Source organism: Aotus nancymaae, unplaced genomic scaffold (assembly GCF_030222135.1).
Source record: "Aotus nancymaae isolate 86718 unplaced genomic scaffold, 86718_ANA_hifiasm-v0.15.2.pri h1tg000003l, whole genome shotgun sequence".
Taxonomy (NCBI): Eukaryota; Metazoa; Chordata; class Mammalia; order Primates; family Aotidae; genus Aotus; species Aotus nancymaae.
This window is the reverse complement of record NW_026988414.1, coordinates 69,768,904-69,791,717: the sequence shown is the minus strand read 5'-3', so window position 1 is coordinate 69,791,717 and position 22,814 is coordinate 69,768,904. Positions and strand designations below refer to the sequence as shown.

At 40.9% G+C, this 22,814-nt stretch overlaps 1 protein-coding gene and 1 long non-coding RNA gene across 2 annotated transcripts in view; one reads left to right on the top strand and one right to left on the bottom strand.

Moving 5' to 3' along the window:
- Positions 1–22,814, bottom strand: part of THSD4 (thrombospondin type 1 domain containing 4) — a 645,795-nt gene that overhangs the window by 600,897 nt on the left and 22,084 nt on the right. The window lies entirely within an intron of this gene.
- Positions 3,674–20,927, top strand: LOC105716578 (uncharacterized). The gene is made up of 3 exons (XR_001107314.2): positions 3,674–3,917; positions 7,509–7,610; positions 20,548–20,927. It is a non-coding gene; the product is annotated as an uncharacterized LOC105716578 (long non-coding RNA).

The window sequence follows — 22,814 nt, the reverse complement described above, 5'->3', positions numbered from 1 at the left end:
GAACAGCTCCCAGAGGGCAGGGTAGCGTCTCACATCCTTATTCATATTGTCCCGCACACAGACAGCTGTCATGGACAAGAATATGAAGTCAAAATAAGTCAACTCTAGGAAGGTCAACTCCAGCAAGCACGCATGCTAGGAACTGCAGAACGCTGAAGTAAGTCTAGTCCCTATCCTAAAGAGTTTATAGCCCATCTAGGAGAATAACATTGAAATACCTGAAAAAACTATTGAGAACGGGTTCACTTCAAAATTCACCAAAGGAGCCAGGCACGGTGGCTCACAACTGTAATCCCAACACTTTGGGAGGCCGAGGCAAGCAGATCACTTGAGGCCAGAAGTTCAAGACCGGCCTGGCCAACATGACAAAACTCTGTCTCTACTAAAAATACAAAAATCATCCAGGCGTGGTCGCTCACGCCTGTAATCCCAGCTACTTGAATGCCTGAGACAAGAAAATTGCTTGAACCTGGGAGGTGGACATTGCAGTGAGCCGAGATGGCGCCACTGTACTCTAGCCTGGGTGACAGAGCGAGAGTCCATCTCAATAAATAAATAAACAAAATTCACCAAAGAAATTTAAAACACAAGACAGTACATACCAAAAAAAAAAAAGTCTTTTAGAATTTGGACAGTTTAGAAAGCTCAAGAAGGCCGGACGCAGTGACTCACACCTGTAATCTCAGCACTTTGGGCAAATCACAAGGTCAGGAGTTCGAAACCAGTTTGGCTGACATGGTGAAACCATGTCTCTACTAAAAACACAAAAAATTAGCTGGGCATAGTGGCAGGCGTCTGTAATCCCACCTACTCAGGAGGCTGAGGCGGAAGAATTGTTTCAACCTGGGAGGCAGAGGTTGCAGTGAGCCGAGATCGTGCCACTGCACTGCAGTCCGGGCAACAGAATGAGACTCGGTCTCAAAAAAAAAAAAAGAAGAGGGCTAAGCATAGGAGGTGGTGTTGCCCTTGGGGTATCAGATATCACCAAGGATTTGGGCAAAAATGTAGAGGAAGAAAAGCATGAGGAGAACTGGAGACCTGGGAGTAAACTGGTTCATGTGGGGCTGACTCATACGTGGAAGGATAAAAGGAGATGAGACTGCAAAGGGGGGCTAGGGCAGATCTAGAAATGCCTTGTTTGCCGACCCAAGGGCCTAAGTCTTTATTCTCTATCCACTGGGCAGTCACTGAGGGCTGTGGGAAGGAGGGAGCAACCAAGTACAGCACTGAAGAGTGAGAGCTCAGAGGCTCAGGACGAGCTTGAATTTCCCCCACCAGTCAGTCAAGGTTCCTATCCATCTCCAAGGCTGTCTCCTCAGAGATAAAGCAGGGATGATAATCCTGCCTACTGATTCGTAAGGTTGCTGTGAGGTTTAAGTGGAATAATAGATGTACTTAGCATTATTCCTGGCATGCAGCAAATAATTAACAGATGTTTGCATCCAGGGAGAGGAGTAAGGGCATGTTAGGAGCAGAACTGGGAAATATACAGATGGGAGGGACATGAGACTGGAAATTGAGTGGCTGGATGGAAGGTTATCCCAGTAACCCAGCAATAAGGTAGCAGAGGCGAAGGCAAGAATGGCCAATATGAGAGGCAGCACAAAGAAAAGGCAAAGCAGACATGAACCAGATAACGGAGTTTAATGCAACAAGAGTCCATGTCTAGGAGATCAGCATAGACTGTGGTACCCAGAATAAATATGGAAGAGTCCAGAGACAGGGTCAATTTGGTGGGCACAAGAAGTTCTACAGACACTGTTGGGAGACTGGGACTCAGAGCATCAGTCAGACCTGTGCCATGGATCTGGGGAAGGGATCCCAGGGAAAGGACAGTGTGTAGAGAAGTGCTAAGGGACAAATATGGTGGCACTGGGAAAACGCTCCCACTAAGGAGCAGGAGAAGGCAAAGAGGTTAGTAAAGGACACAGAGAAGAAATAAAGAGGAAGCAGAAAAATTGAGTTACCGGGAACAGAGAGGGTGATCAACAGAGTCAGATGAATCAGGGAGAGCAAAGAGAAGACGTGCTGTTTAAGGTGTGCTGGTGACTTCCACAAAGAGCAAATTTAATAAAGCATGAGTGGCAGCCATGAAGGGGGCCATGAGTCTAAATCTGGGAGGCCTGGCACTGAGCAGAGAGGAAAACCATGGAACTGAGAGTTGGAGAGTCTCTGTGTGAAAACGTTTCCTCTTGGTGGGGCCCTCTGCATTCCAAAATTCACAAAAGGTAAAGCAAGCAAAGGAGAGTGACACCTTCTGCTATGAGAGATCAGTTTCTTGGGAACTGCTTCAGAAACATGGCTCCTTTCCAGCTATTCTAGGACAGTGGCTGTCACCCATTTCACCCTCCTTTCAGGAAGGCTCTGAGACAATAATGATGTCAGCAGGCCTTTGGCTGCTTCTCCTTTCTATTCTGTTTGGCAGAAAAATAAAGAGGTGCATAGAAGAAAAGGAGAAGCTCTGCAAGGGGAATCTTCAGGGAGAGGACAGGAGTTAGCATCTAGTTTTAGAGTCTGCACAGCTTCTGGCAACCCCCTCTGTCCGACGGCTGCCAGCCCTGACCAAACCTTAGAATCACCTGTGACACTCGTAGCGCTGCCAGCAGCTGGACCCCACCACGGACACACTCATCCAATTGGTCTGGAAGGGAGCCCAATAGTTTGGTTTTCTTTTTGTTTTTAATTTCCTAGGCGATTCTAATGTACAGCCAAGGTCAAGAGCCACTGCCCAAGGGGCTCCCTCTCATAAACACTTAAAGCACACGTTTCACAAACAAACAGAATTTTTCAACGATTGATTTTGCAAGTGCCAGTTAGAACATCTAGCTTAGCAAACAACAATAGGTTTGGTTTGTGAGCCAACACCATTTGATTGGTATGGGCAGGGTACAGAGAGATGAGAGGGACCCCGAGCCAGGACTCAGTTTAAAAGAGCACAGTGGTCAGTGAATGATGCCTGCCCCAGGTTTGAGGGAGGGGGGATGGCTCATACGTAGCCACTCTGGGTCTAGCTCCCCTAATCCTATCATGGCCTTCATAAAATAGACTCAAACCATGTGAACATGCAGACTCCAGGAGCCCTCCACCCCAGCAGCGCCTGGCCGGGATGAGCATCAGCAACCTCTACGGCAGCAGTTCCGAGTGTCCTCCCAGAGCAGCAGCATGAAATGCAATGCTCAGGCCCACCGGAGACCTCCTGAATCAGACACTCGAGGGGTGGAGCCCAGAATCTGTGTTTTAACAACGGATACATACTATCATTGAAGAACTATTACTCTAGTGGACTTAAAAAAACAACGCACAGATTCTTAAGCTCCATCAGGAGCCGCTGAAACAGAACCTTTGGAAACAGAGCCCAGAAACATGTGTATTTTAAGCAAATGGTGCTAATGCGCAGTCAGGCTTGAGTACCACTGACCTAGTATTGCTCTCCGTCGGTTTCAATTCTCAATAGCATTATTAGAAATAAACTATTCAGAGACCTGCTTGATGATAACTACCTTGGGAAGGTGCTCAACAATGCATACAGCTGGTCACCTCCAGCAGTTCTCCTACCCTCTCAGAAGCTTATTTTCTTCATCTGCAAAATGAAGATGCTCTGATCTCACAAGACTGGCTCGCTGTGGCAACCACGGAGTGAGTGCAGCTGGCTTAGGGTGTGGCCACGTGTTGGGTACTGAATGATTATACTTGAAAGACAGAAAAAAAAGGGAAGGAAGAAAGGAGAAAGAGGTGAGCACAAGATAAAATGAATCTCTCGCTATGCACATGGAGCCTTAGTTCTAATTCCAGTTGAGCAAAATTATGGAGAAGATGATTCCCCACATGGAGCACAGATACACACCCTGCGGCGAGGCACTCACTCTCCAAAGGCCCTCTGAAGGATCCTGCATGTCCTGACTGCACAGCCTGCTCCTGTAAGTGTATACTTTTGTTTTGCTCCTGTCAGAAATCATGCTACAATAATTATTTTAACTGACGTTAAAACAGCAAGCTCATGACAGCTCTTGGCTGGAGACTTCTGGAAATCAAGACACCACCACATCCATTTGCCTCACCCTGTCATGTGTGAAAATTTTTAATTTACTTAGGAAATCGTGCAGGCCATGGGATGGGGGCAGGCAGCATGGTGCAGTGGCTTGGAGACAGCTTCTGCGGGTCGGATTCTGTCTTTGACTGGTGGTAGGGTGACCAGCCCTACACCAGGACCAGTTGAATCCTCCTGTTCGCCGTGGCTATTTCACGCCAGTATCTCTACAGCTTCCTTCAGCCCCCAAGGTAAAGCATAAGTACCTCACCTGCCTTTCAAGCCTTCCAGATCTGTCCCTCCTAACTCACCAGTTCCCGCTCTCCTCTTCCCAGAGGAAGATCCATCTAGGTGGGCCTTTGAGAGCCATGAAATACACCCTTAACTCACATGGCTACCAAACCTTTTCCAGCCTCTCTCTCCTGTTTTTCTGAGTCACCACCATCCTTCGAAGCCAAGGCCAAGTCCTAGAACTGAATGAGCCTCCTCTGTCAATCTCAGCCCTGGTGGTTCCCTTCCTTCTGCAAACACCTAACTCCTCTGCCTCCAATCTCAACCTTGTTTTGAAATTACCATATTTACGTTCATCCTTTCCACCCTTTTTATCTTATGAACACTTGACAGACATGAGTAGGGTGACCTTGTAATTCACTGTCTAATCAGGATCACTTTTGAGAGTGAAAAGAGGCACTATTAATAATTATATCAGGATAACAAGCATAAGCAATGATTGTCCTAGACAAAGCAGGATGTCTGGTTACCTTAAAATTAGTCCCATCTTACGTTTCTTTATATCCCTCTCAGCACCTGGGTCTTATAAACATGACTTGATAAAGTGAAATGCAGGGAACTAAGCTCGCTGTTGATGGAGGTTTAGGAAGATTAATCTGGCAGTGCTGTGTAGGGTAGATGAGAGCTAGAATAACAGCTCACAGTTATGAATAGAAATGAGTAAGTGACATGCTGCTTTTATTTCGTTCTCTATAGAAATGCAAATGCAGCTCAGGGGCTGATGTAAGGTTGAAACAAGTCTTGCATGAGAAATGCGGTTTGCATAGTTTAATACAATTTAATATCTACTCATGGCCAGCTACGCATCTGTCTCTAATTCCACAGCCACGGTCCTTTCAAAGTCACTGCCTTTGGATGTAAGTTTCTCATAGAGAATGAGCCTTGTGTCCAATGCCTGGAAAGCAACAGCATTTGGCCACCAAGTTCCTCTTCATCCTCACCAAGCAGCTTTTCCTGTTTTGTTTTTAGCTCCAGAGTTAGGACAATGGACAAGTCAATCAGTCCAGATTACCCTGCACCAGGGAGGAGAGACACCTGACAGCTATACCCTTCACCAAGTCCATGGAGACAAAGGCACAAGGGTAATAGAAGCTGCAGGGAGAACGCAATTCTCATCAACCCTTGGGGTTGCCACATTGTTTTTGCTCTGTTTTCCAGAAAGTCTTTAACGGAGGAGAAAGGGTGTGAGGAAGGGAGGGCTTTGCCTATTAGCAGATATTTCAATGCAGTCATCACCCTCCCGCCATTCAATGTCAGGGATCAGCCCTTGCAAAGGAGCAGTCATCGGACAATGGGCACAATCAGGGATCTGGGCTTTTCTGTCCTGCTGCACATTCGACCCGCCTTCCTCTGCTGAAAGGGCTGCTTTTCCACTAGGCATGCCCCATGTATGGAAAAAAATTCTACCTCTGGTTTGCTGTCATTGATACCCACCCACTGCAAACTAAAATTGCATGAAGCAGAGGCCAAGATGGTTTTCGTAGTACAATGAATATATAAAGGCCTCAATCAATGATGACTAGTTAATTATGGAAACTTGAGAAGGGAGACTATTTATTCCTTACCTCTCACTGAGGAGTTTAGAGGCTATCATTGGAAATATCATTAATCACCTGAAATGCCTTGCAATAATAACTGGTATGTCCATTTTACAGTTTATCACGTACTAGGCTCTGTGAACTTGAACCAGACATTGTCTTAGCTTTCAGGGCCTCCACAGGACAAAGCAAATGTCACAGAAGGTTAAGTGACTTGCTCAAGGCCCCTAGAAATCCAGCTTGGAACACTAAGAACTCAGCATCCCTGTGGATCCTGCCAGCCCTGGTAACTTTCCCAGAGAGGCCCAGCTATTGAGCTTAATCTCAGAGTCACTGGAACAACCACTTCAAGGCTGAATTATTCATCCCAGTCACATGGGAGCATTACCTAATTAAGTGGCTCTGCCACTTGAGGGGCAAGGAGAAGTGAAGTTGGGCGTTGAGAAACACAGGTTGCTCTTCCATGACAACAGGTCACATAGTTGAAATCCTGTAACCATGGGCAGGACCAGGTTGTATAAATGAGGTTCAGCTGCCCCGGCTCCCACTGCCACCCTGGCACACAAAGTTCATCTCATCCATTTGCTCCCTGTCTTCGTATTTGCTATTCCCTCATCCCAGAATCATGGCCTCTTCCTTTTTCCCTCAGGATAATTCCTTTTTTCCCCCCATTGCATCTTACTTATTTATTTTTTTAAATTGTCCCTGGACAATTCTTACTTGGCTTTTAAGATTCAGCTTAGAAATCTTCTCTTTGAGTCTCTATTTCCTCCTCTGTATAAAGGGGACAACAGTAGCTTCTACTACACAAAGTTGTTCAGGATTAAAAAACAAATAATGAGGCCGGGCGCGGTGGCTCACACCTGTAATCTCAGCACTTTGGGAGGCCGAGGTGGGTGGATCACGAGGTCAAGAGATCGAGATCATCCTGGTCAACATGGTGAAACCCCGTCTCTACTAAAAATACAGAAAAATTAGCTGGGCATGGTGGCACGTGCCTGTAGTCCCAGCTACTCGGGAGACTGAGGCGGGAGAATTGCCTGAACCCAGGAGGCAGAGGTTGTGGTGAGCCGAGATCGCACCATTGCACTCCGGCCTGGATAACAAGAGCGAAACTCCGTCTCAAAAAAAAAAAAAAAAACAAATAATGTGTAAAAAGCACAGTGCCTGGCATAAAGAGAGTGTTTAATAAATGTTGGTTGTCGCTGTCATCATCTCACTCTCCTCTGTGATCCCAAACTCTGGCCAGACTTCAACCATTGCAATCACCTCCTAACTACACTGCTCTTGTTTATTCTTATCTCTTCCATTAGGCTCTGGGCTCCTCCAGGGAGGGGCAGGCACATCACCAGCATATCTCCAGCACCCAGCACAGAGTAGGTGTTCAATAAACCTCCCGCCTTATTTGAATCAATGAATAAATCCATATTAAACAATAAGCCCTCCTCCTGCGGGTCTGTGTGTCTATGTGACATGTCTTCCCTGTGAAAGGCACAGGAAGAAAATAAAAGAAGAGAAAGGGATGTTCTCATGCCATTCAGAAATATTCTCAGACAAAGATTCTACATAATTCATGTGTACTTTGACATTTTATGGCCTTCATTTTCTCTGAGTGCTTTCTATAGATGCTGTTGTTATTTTTTCACTATCAGGACAATGCTCTCAAAGCCACTGTTGTAATACAAAGTGAAAAACTAAAGCAGATCCACGTGGCCTCAGCAGAACAAAAGCAAGGTAGGCCAAAGAGAAATCAGGTAATGCATGGATTTATGGTCCAAATCATAACCTGTTTGCATAAACTATCAATGTCACAGGAGGAAAAAGACACCCCACTTTCCAATGGCCAACATATTTTGAACAATATTCAACACCATAAAATTCCAGTAAAGGACCTTTAAATTAGGTATAACTCTTTTTACACCCTAAGATCTTTATATTTGGCTTATATCTTTATTTGGCTTGTATCTGGGATGGAGCTGAACGTCTATTAAAAGTGACCACTTTACCAGCCTAACCAACATGGTGAAACCCCATCTCTACTAAAAATACAAAAAATTAGCTGGGCATGGTGGCACGTGCCTGTAATCCCAGCTACTCAGGAGGCTGAGGCAGGAGAATTGCCTGAACCCCGGAGGCGGAGGTTGCAGTGAGCTGAGATCGTGCCATTGCACTCCAGCCTGGGTAACAAGAGCGAAACTCCGTCTCAAAAAAAATAAAAATAAAAATAATATATATATATATATATATATATATATATATATATATAAAAATTAGCTGGGCTTGGTGGTGCATGCCTTATAATCCCAGCTACTAGGGAAGCTCAGGCAGGAGAATAGCTTGAACCCAGGATGTGGAGGTTGCAGTGAGCCAAGATCATGCCTCTGCACTCCAGCCTAGGTGACAGAATAAGACTCCGTCTCAAAAAAAAAAAAAATGTGATCTCTTTTTGCTTAGACAATTAACGGTTTTAAAGAGGTTGCTCTTAGGGAAATGTAGGTAAGAAAACCTGGTGGCAGCAAGGTAAACTCTGTGGCCAATGGGCTTAGCTCAAAGGTTTTAATGCAATTTAAAAGGCTGGTTTACACCCCCCGGGAGACTTATCAGTTAGCAGAAGCTCAAGGTCATCCTAAAGGCAGGGAATAAATGGGTTTAGTGTTCAGCATAGGGAGAGCCAAAAATTGGATTTGGGGACTGGGTGGGTCTCAGTGACAATAATTACCATGAAAACAAAAACAAACAAAAACAACAAAATGAAACTACTCCCATGACATTTCAGGTCAGCGTGAGGCAAATCTAATGAAGAACGGTTGCAGGTGACCAGGATGGAATGCAGGAGCCTAAATGTAACTAGAGCACAAACAGGGGACATTCCAAGGACCAAGCCACCACTTTCTAGAGACCAAGGGAGATGGTGCCATGAGAGCAGACGGGAGGATGTACATCACTGGGGTTCAGAACTTTGCAGCCAGACTCCTGGGTTTAAATCCATGCTTCTGCCGCTTGGTAGTGGTGGATTTAATGTCTCTATGCTGAGGTCTCCTCATCTATGAAATTGAGATAAAAATGTCTGCCTTAGATGGTAAATGTGAAAAGTTAACAGGTCAATCCTTATAAAGTGCTTAGCTCAGGGACTGGGACATGGTGAGAATTCTATCAACATTAACCATCTGTGTCACTCTTAACAAGGGTACGGGGCATGGAGAACCTGGACCAAGGACCATGCTGCCTCATCTCACACAGCGAGGTTTCCTAAGTGTGAGATTTTGGGACACCTGCTTCTTCTCCATAGTGACAAGCAACAAATTCCTTAAGCTACAAGGGCTGAGAGGCTTGTCTTCAATGGCAGCCCCCATCAGAAGTCCGAAGAAGCCCAAGAGACTGAGCAGGAGGAGAATACCTTAAAGAGGAGCCCCTCCAACTACAGAGACCTCAATATAACAGCAGAAATGACCCTGTGCCTCCAAATGTGTGGTTTAAGAGGCAGATCTAAGCTGATTCCTCAAGAACAAGCCCAGGGAGAAGATGACAACATATAACCAGCAGCTGCCTTAGAATGCAGGGGGCAGCCACAATGCTGCCTCTGCAGGAGGATTTACCAGTTTAAATAGGTGGTTCTCAAAATTGTAGGCAATTTTGTGCCCAGGGGGACATGTGGCAAGGTCTGGGACATTTTTAGCTTGTCACAACTGGAGAGTTTCTTACTGGCATCTTGTGGGTAGAGATCATGGATGCTGCTAAAATTCTAACAGCTCACAGGACAATCCCACAAGAAATAATTATGTGGCCCACAAAACGAACAGTTTCAAGGCTGGGGAACTCTGATGTAGATAAATCAGGCCTGGTAGATAGTACCCATGACATTAGAAAGAAAGTGCCTTGAGAAGAAACATGTTTGGGTACCCAGCTTTAAAGAGGTTGCTCTTAGGGAAATTTAGGTGCCTGGCATTTGTCACAGCAACAAATAGTAACAACACTACCTACATAGTATTTACTATGAATCAGACAATATTCTAAACCTCTTATCTGTAACTCATGCCATCCTCAAGACAACCTATGTGATAGGTACTATTATCACCCTCATTTTACAGATGAGGAAACTGAGGCACCAGACTTTGCCCAAGGTCCAGAATTACTAAGCAGCAGGACTGGAGTATTAACCAGGCAATCTGGCTTCAGAGTCTGCTATGGTTTGGCTGTGTTCCCATCCAAGTCTCATCTTGAATTGTAGCTCTCATAATTCCCACGTGTCATGGGAGATAACTGAATCATGGGGTGATTTCCCCCATACTGTTTTCATGGTAGTGAATAAGTCTCACAAGATCTGATGGGTTTATAAATGGGAGTTCCCCTACACAAACTCTCTCTTGCCTGACGCCATGTAAGGCTTGCCTTTGCTTCTGCTTCATCTTCCACCATGATTGTGAGGCCTCCTCAGTCACATGGAACTGTGAGTCAATTAAACCTCTTTCCTTTATAAATTACCCAGTCTCAGATATGTCTTTATCAGTAGCCTGAGAACAGACTAATACAGAGTCCAAGTTCACGTGATAGGCACTTGATATGTTTGATGAGTTAATGGTGAAAAATAAGTGGGCATGGCTATAAGCAAAAGCATGCATCAAATGTATAAAAAAATACAAAGAGAATACAATTAGGAACAAAAGCACATTGACTTCTGCTCTATTTCTCCAAACTAACCAAGGAGTGTGCATCATTGGTAGGGAAGGAAGACAGCTGACATGGGAAGGCTCCACTTGCCAAATTCCTACATCATCAAAAATCAGATCACATCATCACAGGGAGGAGAAGACAGACCACTAACATACAAAGACAATGCCCAGATGACTGTACTATGATTCATTTTGTTGATCAAAGACTAAGATTTGTGGCCTAAGTGATAAGTTATGCTGTCTGTCAAAACTTTGTTTTAACTGTAATCTGGCCTGGAAACATAACATAGTGGGGAATTTAGAAGTTATTTAAAAAACACCATTTTATGGTTTGGGTTTTATGTGTATAAGTGTGGGAGGGAATGGAAATTTTGAGAAAAAAATTAAAGTACATAAAATACTCATTTTTCTTAGGACCATTTATAGTCCTAAAGTCACTTTGTTATGGTTGAAATGCACAAAAATATCTACTCTGTAAAATTGGGTTTGTTTATAAGAAGCCCACATTTAAGATATGGGTATCAGAGCAGACTTTGTTCAAACATTAATAACAAATTTGTAATGTATTTATTTTTCAATATTGCTATCAATGGAATGACAAACTTCCAGAGGAAGGAATTTATACTCTCAGATTGTGTGGGGTTCTGTGAAGCAGGCAAACCCTAGAACAAAAGAAATATTCATATATAGAAAAACAAAGGTTTTTTTGCCCCTAAACTTAGTAGTGATTAAGTACCAAAAAGAGTTCTTTAAGAAATCAGGGCAGAGAGTTATCATAGGCAGGAACACTCAAAAGTTAATGTATATCATTTTTGCCATATAAAATGGGGGCTGGTAGCCCCAGTTTTCCCCATGTCTCCAGCTTACATGATCCCCAGTGTCTGCTTCCTCTGATGGTCTCTCAGCATCTTCTGCAAACAGAATCTGTGACCCAAGATTTTGTTAGGTCTCAATTTCATTTCTTGATTTGTAGCTAAAATTAGCTAAAATTCTAACAGTTCACATGACAATTCCATAAGAAATAATTATCTGGTCCACAAAACCAACAGTTTCAAGGCTGGGGAACTCTGCTGCAGATAAATCATTTAAGATACGTGCCCATCGATGATAGACTGGACAGGGAAAATGTGGCACATATACACTGTGGAATACTATGCAGCCATAAAAAATGACGAGTTCGTGTCCTTTGTAGGGACATGGATGAACCCGAAAATCACCAATCTCAGCAAACATGACACAAGAACAGAAAATCAAACATCGCATGTTCTCACTCACAGGCGAGTGTTGAACAATGAGAACACATGGACACAAGGAAGGGAATATCACACACTGAGGTCTGTGCGGGGAAACTAGGGTAGGGACAGCAGGGAGTGGGGAGTTGGGGAGGGATAACATGAGGAGAAATGCCAGATATAGGCGATGGGGAGGAAGGCAGCAAACCGCATTGTCATGTATGTACCTATGCAACAATCCTGCATTTTCTTCACATGTACCCCAAAACCTAAAACACAATAAAATATATATATTTTAAATAATAATAATAAGATACAGGTATCAGAGTAGAGTTTGTTCAGGCACTAATAAATTTAGGTCACCAGAGAAACTCCTTTCACAATCTAGAGATGGAGGGAAGTGAAGGAAGCAAGAGTTAACAAGAGGAGCCAGGCAGATCTGCCTTGAAGGAAGAGGAATGATTATCACTTCTTGCTGGTCTTCTTGCCACCAGGTTAACACTAGGATGGCCAGGACCAAGCCTCCTCCACAGGAGAGAGTTGGTAGATATCACTAGATGGGAGAATGATGAAATAACAATTAAAGTCAAGTCAGCCAAAGCTAGAGATGGCAAAGAGGAACTCTGTCCACAGTGGAGAAGTCCATAAACATTGATAGAGATGTTCCTTCTATGTTCCATGTTATGCCTCTGACTCACGGGTACAGCATACTCAGAAAGAAGTCAGAGATTTGAAGGGGAATCCAGGCCCTCAATGAAGAAGAGACTAAGATGCCAGGACTGTACCATTATTCCCAAACTAAAAGCCTGAAGATGTTCTCCTTCTGCAACATTATAAAGGGTTTTCCAAACACAAACACAAAGTTTTAAGCTTATTGCTCCATTTTTAATAGAAGCAAATTAGATTTTTCTGCTGTTGACTCTGAATCCAAGAAATTTAGAGCAGCGTGAATTAGTGAACACTGAAATTCTTTTCTTAATAAGGTCTTTTTACTCCAATTTCTTCATTTTTTCATAAGTAGAAATGCTCTTAATTTTTCAGCAACAGTCAGTTATATTTATACCATTAGAAACAGAAGGTTTGACAAACACCAGCTGGAAAGAAACACAGTGCCTGCTTTAGAATCGGCTTCCAATTCCGTACGGGTTCTGGACTGGACACTCTCAAATGAGGGCATGCCTTATGCTATTTTTTGAAGAGCATCTTTGTTTTCTGGTTACTCCCAAGGGACAATCTCACGCTGTTCCAGAGACTTTATTGCCATTTCAGTACTGGCATTTGATTCACTGCATTGTCTTCTTTCTCCTTTTCCTCCTCTTTTTCTTTAAACTGAGGTATAAATAGATAAAGTACATAAAGTATGCTCACTGTAAATGTATGAATTCTTACACTTTTAAGACCCATGTAATCCCCACCCTCTCCAAGATTTAGAATATTTCCAACACCCTGGAAGGTTCCCTTGTGCCCCTCGCTATTCAAGAGCCACCCTCACCACCTGTTGGTATCCACTATTCTGATTTTATTTTCACCAAAAACTATCGATTTTATTTTCATCAAAAACTATCTTTATCTATTCTTGAACTAAATATACATGGAATGATACTGTACATACTTTTGTATCTGGCTTCTTATTGTCAATATAGTGACTATGAACTTATTTCAGTTGCTGTTTATATCAGTAGTTCATTTTTAACAGTTTCATTGAGGTATAAATTATACATATTTGAAGTGTACAATTTGATAAGTTTTCTCATATGTTTTCACCCATGGAACTATCACCGCAATGAGATAATGCACATATCCATCACCCAAAAGTTTTTGTAAACCCATTGGTAATCCTCATTTCTTCCCTTACTCTCATGCCTCATAAACACTGAACATATTTTTATGTGCTTACTGGCCATTTGTGTATCTTCTTTGGAGAAATGTCTATTCAAATCCTTTTGCCCATTTATAAATCATGTTGTTTGCTTTATTGTTGTTGAATTGTAGAAGTTCTCTGTATACTCTGGATATGAATCCCTTATCAGATATATGATTTGCAAATACTTTCTCCCATTCTGTGGGTTGCCTTTATGCTCTGTTGATAGTGTCTTTTTGAGGTACAAAATTTTAATTTTCATGAAGTCCAGTTTGGCTATTTTTCTTTTGTTCCCAGTGCTTTTAATGTCATAGATAAGAAATCATTGCCAAAACGAATACCATGGAGACTTTTGCTCTATGTTTTCTTCTAAGAGTTTTATAGTTTTATGTTTTACACTTAGATGTTTGATCCATTTTGAGTTACTTTTTATACACAATGTATCTTCCCACTGAAAGGTCCTGGCACCCTTGTCAAAAATCATTTGATCATATATTCTAGGGTTTAATTATGGGCTCTCTATTCTATTCCATTGGTCTCCATGGCTGTCTTCATGCAGTATCACACTGTTTTGATTACTATAGCTCTACAGTAAGTTTTGAAATCAGAAAGTATGAATCCTCCAACTTTTGTTCTTTTTTCAAGATTATTTTGACTATTTGGGATCCTTTGAGACTCAATATAAATTTCAGAATGGCTTTTTTCTATTTCTTTCAAATAGAAAATTGTCCATATATATATACAAAAATCAATTGTCCATACGTAGGGGTGTGTGTGTGTGTGTGTGTGTGTGTGTGTGTGTGTGTGTGTCTGGTCTGTGTGTCTGTGTGGGTCTATTTTTATGCTCTATTATATTCCATTATCTGTTTGCCTATCTTTACAACAATAACAATCGGGATTTTGATAGGAGTTGCATTGAATCCATAGATTGCTTTGCATAGAACTGATAACAATATTAAGTTTTCCAATTCATGAACATGGGATGTCTTTATACTTATTTATGTCTTCTTTAATTTCTTTCAGCAATGCTTTGTAGTTTTCATTGTACAAGTTTTTTACCTCCTTGATTAAGTTAATTGCCAAGTTGTTCATTCTTTTTGATGCTATTGTAAATGGAATTGTTTACCTGATTTGCTTTTCAGATTGATCTTTTTAGTCTATAGAATTGCAATTGATTTTTGCATGTTGACCTTGTATCTGCTACTTTGGTGAATTCATTTGTTCTAACAATCTTTTTGTGGATATTTTTGGGTTCTACATATAAGATCATATCATCTGTGAAGAGAAAAAGTATTCCTTCTTCATTTCCAATTTGGAAGCCTTTTATTTCTTTTTCTTGCCTAATTGCTTTTCCTAGAACTTCTAGTGCTATGTTAAATAGAAATGGCAAAAGTGGGCATCCTTCTTCTTTTGTTCTTGCTTTCACCATTGAGTATGATGTTCACTGTAGGTTTTTCTTATATGGTCTTTATTATGTTGGGGTAATTTCCTTCTATTCTTAGTTTGTTGAGTCTGAGTTAGTTTATCTATATTTTACAAGACATAAATTGAAGTTCACATTTTTGCACATAGATATCCAATTGTTCCAGCATTATTTATTAAAAACACTACCTTTCTCCTTTACAAAAATCAATTGTCCACATACATATGTGTAGGTCTATTTTTATGCTCTATTCTATTCCATTATCTAGTTGCCTATCTTTATACCAGTAACATGCTATCTTGATTACTGAAGCTAATAATACATATATCATGGAGTACAAGTCTTGCAATTTTCTTCTTCTTCTTGAAATTTGTTTTGGCTATTCTAGGGCTTCTACATTTTCATAAGAATTTTCAATCAGTTTGTCAATTTCTATTAAAAGTCTGCTAAGTATTTTCTTGAAATTGTGTTAAATTCTTAGGTCAATTTGAAAAGAAATGGTTATCTTAACAATACTGAGTTTCTTCACTCATAAACATCATATATTTATCCATTTATTTAATTTTTTTTTAGATGAAATTTCACTCTGTCACCCAGGCTGGAGTGCAGAATGATTTATAATCTGTTGGGTATATACTCAGTAATGAGATTGCCAGGTCAAATGGTATTTCTGATTCTAGATCCTTCAGGAATCACCACACTGTCTTCCACAATGGTTGAACAAATTTACACTCCCACCAACAGTGTAAAAGCATTCCTATTTCTCCACATCCTCTTCAGCATCTGTTGTTTCCTGACTTGTTAATGATCGCCATTCTAACTGGCGTGAGATGGTACCTCATTGTGGTTTTGATTTAAATTTCTCTAATGAACAATGATGATGAGCTTTTTTCATATGTTTGTTGGCTGCACAAATGTCTTCTTTTGAGAAGTATCTGTCCCTATCCTTCACTCAATTTTGATGGGGTTCTTTTTTTCTTGTAAATTTTTTTAAGTTCTTTGCAGATTCTGTATATTAGCCTTTTGTCAGTTGGATAGATTGCAAAAATTTCCTCCCATTCTGTAGGTTGCCTGCTCACTCTGATGATAGTTTCTTTTGCTGTGCAGAAGCTCTTAAGTTCAATTAGATCACATTTGTCAATTTTGGCTTTTGTTGCCATTGCTTTTGGTGTTTTAGTCATAAAGTCTTTGCCCATGCCTAGGTCCTGAATGGTAGTGCCTAGGTTTTCTTCTAGGGTTTTTACAGTTCCAGGTCTTACGTTTAAGTCTTTAATCCATCTTGAGTTAATTTTTGTATAAAGTGTAAGGAAGGGATCCAGTTTCAGCTTTCTGCATATGGCTAGCCAATTTTCCCAACACCATTTATTAAATAGGGAATCGTTTCCCCATTGCTTGTTTTTATTGGGTTTGTTAAAGATCAGATGATTGTAGATGAGTGGTATTATTATTGAGGCCTCTGTTCTGTTCCATTAGTCTATATCTCTGTTTTGTTACCATACCATGCTGTTTTTGTTACTGTAGATTTGCAGTATAGTTTGAAGTCAGGTAGTGTGATGACTCGAGCTTTGTTCTTTTTGCTTAGAATTGTCTTGGCTAAGCAGGCTCATTTTTGGTTCCATATGAAATTTAAAGTAGTTTTTTTCCAATTCTGTGAAGAAGGTCAATGGTAGCTTGATGGGGATAGCATTGAATCTGTAAATTATGTTGGGCATTATGGCCATTTTCATGATGTTGGTTCTTCCTATCTGTTAGCATGGGATGTTTTTCCATTTGTTTGTGTCCTCTCTTATTTCCTTGAGCAGTGGTTTGTAATTCTCCTTGAAGAGGTCCTTCACATCCCTTGTAAGTTGTATTCCTAGGTATTTTATTCTCTTTGTAGCAATTGTGAATGGGAGGTCACCCATGATTAGGCTCTCTGTCTGTTATTAGTATATAGGAATACTTGTGATTTTGCACATTGATCTTGTATCCTGAGACTTTGCTGAAGTTGCTTATCAGCTTAAGGAGATTTGCAGCTGAGATGATGGGTTTTCTAAATATCCAATCATGTCATTTGCAAACAGAGACAATTTGACTTCCTCTCTCTTCCTATTTGAATACCTTTCATTTCTTTCTCTTGCCTGATTCTCCTGGCCAGAACTTCCAATACTATGTTGAATAGGAGTGGTGAGAGAGGGCAATATTGTCTTGTGCCGGTTTTGAAAGGGAATGCTTCCAGTTTTTGCCCATTCAGTATGATATTGGCTGTGGGTTTGTCATAAATAGTTCTTATTATTTTGAGATACGTTTCATGAATCCTAGTTTGTTGAGAGTTTTTAGCATGAAGGCTGTTGAATTTTGTCAAAGGTCTTTTCTGCATCTATTGAGATAATCATGTGGTTTTTGTCATTGGTTGTTTATGTGATTAATTACATTTACTGATGTTCGTATGTTGAACCAGCCTTACATTCCAGGAATGAAGTCTACTTGATGGTGGTAGATAAGCTTTTTGTTGTGTTGCTAAGACAAAGTATCTGTTGCCCAGGCTGGAGTTCAGTGGCACAATCTCGGCTCACTGCAACCTCTGCCTAGGGGTTCAAGCAATTCTCCCACCTCAGCCTCCCGAGTAGCTGGAATTACAGGCACTCACCATCATACCAGGCTAAATTTTTTAATCTTGGTAGAGATGGGATTTCACCATGTTGGCCAGGTTGGTCTTGAACTCCTGACTTCAGGTGATCTGCTTGCCTTGGCCTCCAAAACTGTTTGGATTACAACCAGCCATCTTGCTGGACTCTTAAGTCTATATCTCCTTAACTCAAGATGTCTAACAGGTTCTGCCTAGCATACCCCTCCTGGCACCAAGACCAGAAAACTCTCAAGGCAGTAAGCTGGGGACATTTTATGGCTCAATTCATTTATTTCCTATCTCTGAGTGATAACTATCTTTTGTTGTCTAAAGTCTAGGGTTTTGAAAAACATTATTCCATATATGTTATCTGGGTATTTTCGGTTGTTTCAACTGAGAGGGTAAATCTTTTCCCTGTTGCTCTATCTTGGCTATTTTGTTGTTTCAAGAATAAGGGTAAATCCAATCCCTGTGCTCCATCTTGGCTAGAAACAAGTTATTTTTTCTTTATTGTTGTTTGGTGTTCTCTTGTATAAATATACTATAATTTATTTCTCCATTCTCTTACTGATGGACTTTTGGGCTATTTACAGTTATAAATGAAACTACTATGAACATTATTATCTATGTGTTTTGGTGGATATATGTCCGTATTTATCTTGGGTAAATACTTGGGAATATAGTTGCCAGATCATAGAATAGGCAATGTTTAGCTTTAAGATACACTGACAGTTTTTCAAAGTGGTTTAGCATTTAAACTCCTACCAGCAGTGTATGAAAGTTCCAATTGCTCCCTATCCTCACCAACACTTGGTAGTATTTTTCATTTTAGCCATTCTGGTAGTGTCACACTGAGATTTTAATCTGTATTTACCTAAGGACTAATGATTCTGATTGACTACTTTTTCATATGCTTGTCAGCCATTTGGATGTCCTCTCATATGAACTGTCTGTTTAAGCCATTTAAATTGAATGGCTTAACTTTTTCTTAATGATCTGTAGGTGTTCTTTACATATTCTGAATAAAAATCTTTTATCAAATATATCGTAAATGTCTTTACCCTGTCCGTGGTTTATCTTTTCACTCTTTTTATGATGTATCAATTTTCAAACATCCTCAGCTCTAATGTAGTACAATTCTTTTATGGTACTGATTTTTGTGTCTTGTTTAAGAAACCTTTGCCTACCTCAAATTATGAAGCTATTCTCATGTTTTCCTCTAGAAGCAATTACTGTTTTTTCCTTTCTTCTTATTGAATACAGCCGCAATAATTTGAGTTTTATGTAACATAAATTTTTTTTCCCTTCTATAGACTTTTTGTTCAATATCCAACTGCAAGACATTGTCAAGGGGCAATCCGAAGTCATTGGTTGCACATCCTACTGCATTAATTGTGCCTGTAACCCACCACGAGATCCTCTGCTGTTTGCATCGTGACTTGCTTATCAGTTAGCAAGACAGATATTTTACCTCACCCTTACTTCATTCTGCAGTATCTCTGTTCTCTTAGAGTTTCTATAAATAACAGGTCAAAAAGCAGTTCCCATTGGCTGGCGGCCATAACAATGAGTTTTTATTCCCTTCTTCTAGTTTTCATTGTTTCTAAATTCTTTATGATAAACATTAAGTATTTTTAATTTAAAAAGTTAACTTAAAAAAAGTTTGAGCAGTTGTGGTTAAGGTGTATATATGGTTTTTCATATATGGAGCTAAAAAATACAATGTCTCACAATCTTTCCTGCATACAGTATGTTGACCATACACATTATGACTTGTAAAACAACTTGTTCATGGAGTGTCTGCTCGGCAGACAGTAGAACAGTTTCATTAATTTTAAAGCATTCTACAGTCTACATATTTTCCCTTGCTAATAACTTACTGTCTTATTAAAGTCTTGCTCAAGTTTTTTCCTACTCTTGGTTGCACTTTATCCATAAATGAAGCCACAGAAAGCTTTGAAAATATAGTCATTTGCCAAGTATCTTTCATTAATTACCAAGAATGAAAGTTGAACAGTTCTTTGTGATACTGTTCATATTGCAGGAACATGAGGACGACTTCTGGGCAGAAACATCTGGAAAGAGCTACTTAAACTCTGCACCGGGGTCCTCTTTTCCTGAATAGTTATGGGACAGTTTTTGCAGAGATGTATCAAGTCACCCGAGCAGCATTTGGAAATGCATAGTTTACTTGACAGCATTTACAAATTATGTCTTTTCCTCGGAATAACTTACACTGTAGAAATGCTTCCATATGCTAAAGTTGGACACACCATTGTACTGAGAAAAAAAAGATGTCTTTTAGTAGCAGTTTTCGTATACATACTAAACTACAGTGTACACAAATTAATAATGTCGTCCCTTAAGAATTTACCATAAATGGTTTCTAACTCTTTATGCCCCAGCCCTCTGCTAAAGATTGGGAGTAGATATTGCCACAAAACAACCGATCAGCAAAAATTCAATTATGATTTATCTAAGTAATAAAAACAATTTGATCACAATCCTAAGTCTTATGCTTTGATGAAAAAACTACTTTTTCCACAAATCTTCTGCATTCCTTAAAGTCCCAGAAGCAGATAATTTCCAACTTCAAATTCCAAAACACATATACCTGCAATTAACGACTTTCTATCCTGACTTTAGAGCAAGAATTGGCAAACTGTGTCCTATGGGCCAAATCTAGCTTGCCACCTGTTTTTGTAAATAAAGTTTTATTGGAACACAGCCTATTCACTTACACATTGCCTATGGCTGACTTTGTGCTGCAAAAGCAGAGTTGAAGAAATATGACAGACTTTATAGCCTAGGAAGCCTAAAATATTCACAACAACCCTTTATTTAAAAACATGTTGACTCCTGTTTCAATCAGCATTTCTTCATTTCACATCTTGCAGGAATAAATGGATGCTACTACTGCTTGTACTGCTTCTGCTGCCAAGCTTTTGAGCACGTAACCAGGATGACAGCCACAGCTCCACAAAGCTCCGACAAACCATCAAAAAGAAACCCACCACTAAGGAAAGCAGTGAATCCTTTCTTGTCTTGAGTGAATGGCAATGACCTTGGTGGCCATTATGATAAACATACATATTTATTATATTCAAAAACTACTCTAAAATGTATAGTCTCTCTATATAGTAATCTCTACATGATTCTGAGAAAAAGTTTAATCTATCTTTCTACTACAAAGTTCTTAATAATATTTTGACAAGGAGGTACCATATCCCAAGATGTGATACTTTTTGCTCAGTTTTTGAATTAAACATTCTAGAGTAACTTATAGAGTGATGTCAGCATCATGGCCAACCAGTTGCCTAACACAAAAAGGTACCAAAACAATAAGCTATACTTTGACTGGAGTTATTGATGAAGTATACTGGAAAGCACCAGGGGAGCAACACAATTTCTATAGAGCACAGAAGCCCAGGATAGCACCACAGAGAGGGAAGTGAGACATCCTCCCTCTGCCACATGGTATCCCCCACCAGGATCAGCTCAGAGCCAGGGAAACTTCTTCCCATGGGGAAAAAAGAAAGCTGGAGTTCTTTGCCCTTATCAGCTTATTCACATGAACAGTCACTGCTACAAAAGGGTCTCCCAGTCCTCAAAGGAACAGAATCCAGTTCCTTTGAGTTACTGGGGGTTCACGTGGCTACACTGCCCCAGAGCAGGAACCACTTTGGCACTCCAATCCCCATGGCCTACGCTGCTACAGTATGGTGCCACCTTGAAACTTGACCCATAGCTGGAGTGCATCTTGTGTTGGGCATCAGTAGCCACCAATCCCCTCCATCTCTGAGGTTCCACCGTCATTCTACCACATTCATAAGAGTGCATGCGGCACCAATACCCCAGCTTCCCAGAGCCTAGGCCCAAAGGAACAACCAAGACCACAACATCTGAATTCATGAGGTACCCTATTCGCCAGGGAAACAAGCAAACCTTCACAGTGGGGAAGCCCTGTGAAGTCACCCAGCTCATGTGTTCTCACACCCATCATAACAGGTAGCCTGAAAGTGGCTCTACCCCACTGGTGAGATCCTGGCACAGCTGCCAGACACCTCTGGTCCAATAGCTGGCCTAGAGATGTCTGACCTCCCTCTCCCCAGAGAGAGTACCACATAACCACTCAGCCTCACTCTACCCCCCACACCTTTGGTCTGACACCCTGACTGGAGGTGGCCCAGAAAGAGCCCCATGCAGTCACACAGCACACCACACCACAATTCAACAGCCAGTGAAGCAGTGGCTCTACCTTCCTGGAAAGCCTACCAAACAGCCTGCTGGCCCGCCACACTCACACATGCTTAGCCTGACAACCAACCTGGCACCCCTACCATCAGCAAACCTGCACCACTGCCATCACAAACTCCTGCAGCCTAGGCCATTGAGACAATTGCAGACATCACAGATGAGGATTACAGTTGAAGAATCTGTACAAAGACCATGTTACTGAGTCGACCCATAACCAAAGTCAACATACCATTCCTGACCAACATCCCAGGATCCATCTAAAAAAAAAGGCTCTTCCTATGAAAGCTAATCCATAAAATTACAAAAATGACTGTTTTACTATATGCACAGACATCAACATAGGGACATAAGAAACATGAAAAAGCAAAGAAATATTATACCCCTTGGGAGGCTGAGGCAGGTGGATCACAAGGTCAAGAGATCAAGACCATCCTGGTCAACATGGTGAAACTACGTCTCTACTAAAAATACAAAAAAATTAGCTGGGCATGGTGGTGCGTGCCTGTAGTCCCAGTTACTGAGGAGGCTAAGGCAGGAGAATTGCTTGAACCCAAGAGGCAGAGGTTGCAGTGAGCCAAGATCGCGCCATTGCACTCCAGCCTGGGTAACAAGAGCAAAACTCCATTTCAAAAAAAAAAAAAGAAAAAGAAATATTATACCCCTAAAGGAGCATAATAAGTCTTCATTAATTGACTCCAAAGAAAAGGATATTTATGAAATGCCCAAAAAGCAATTCAAAATAATGATCTTAAGGAAACTCAGTAAGATACAAAAGAATACAGACAAGCAAGTCAATGAAATCAGGAAAACAATTCATGAGCCGAATTAGAAATTCAATATATATATACATAAAAAAGAAACAAACAAATTTTAAAGCTAATGAATTCAATGAATGAATTAAAAAATA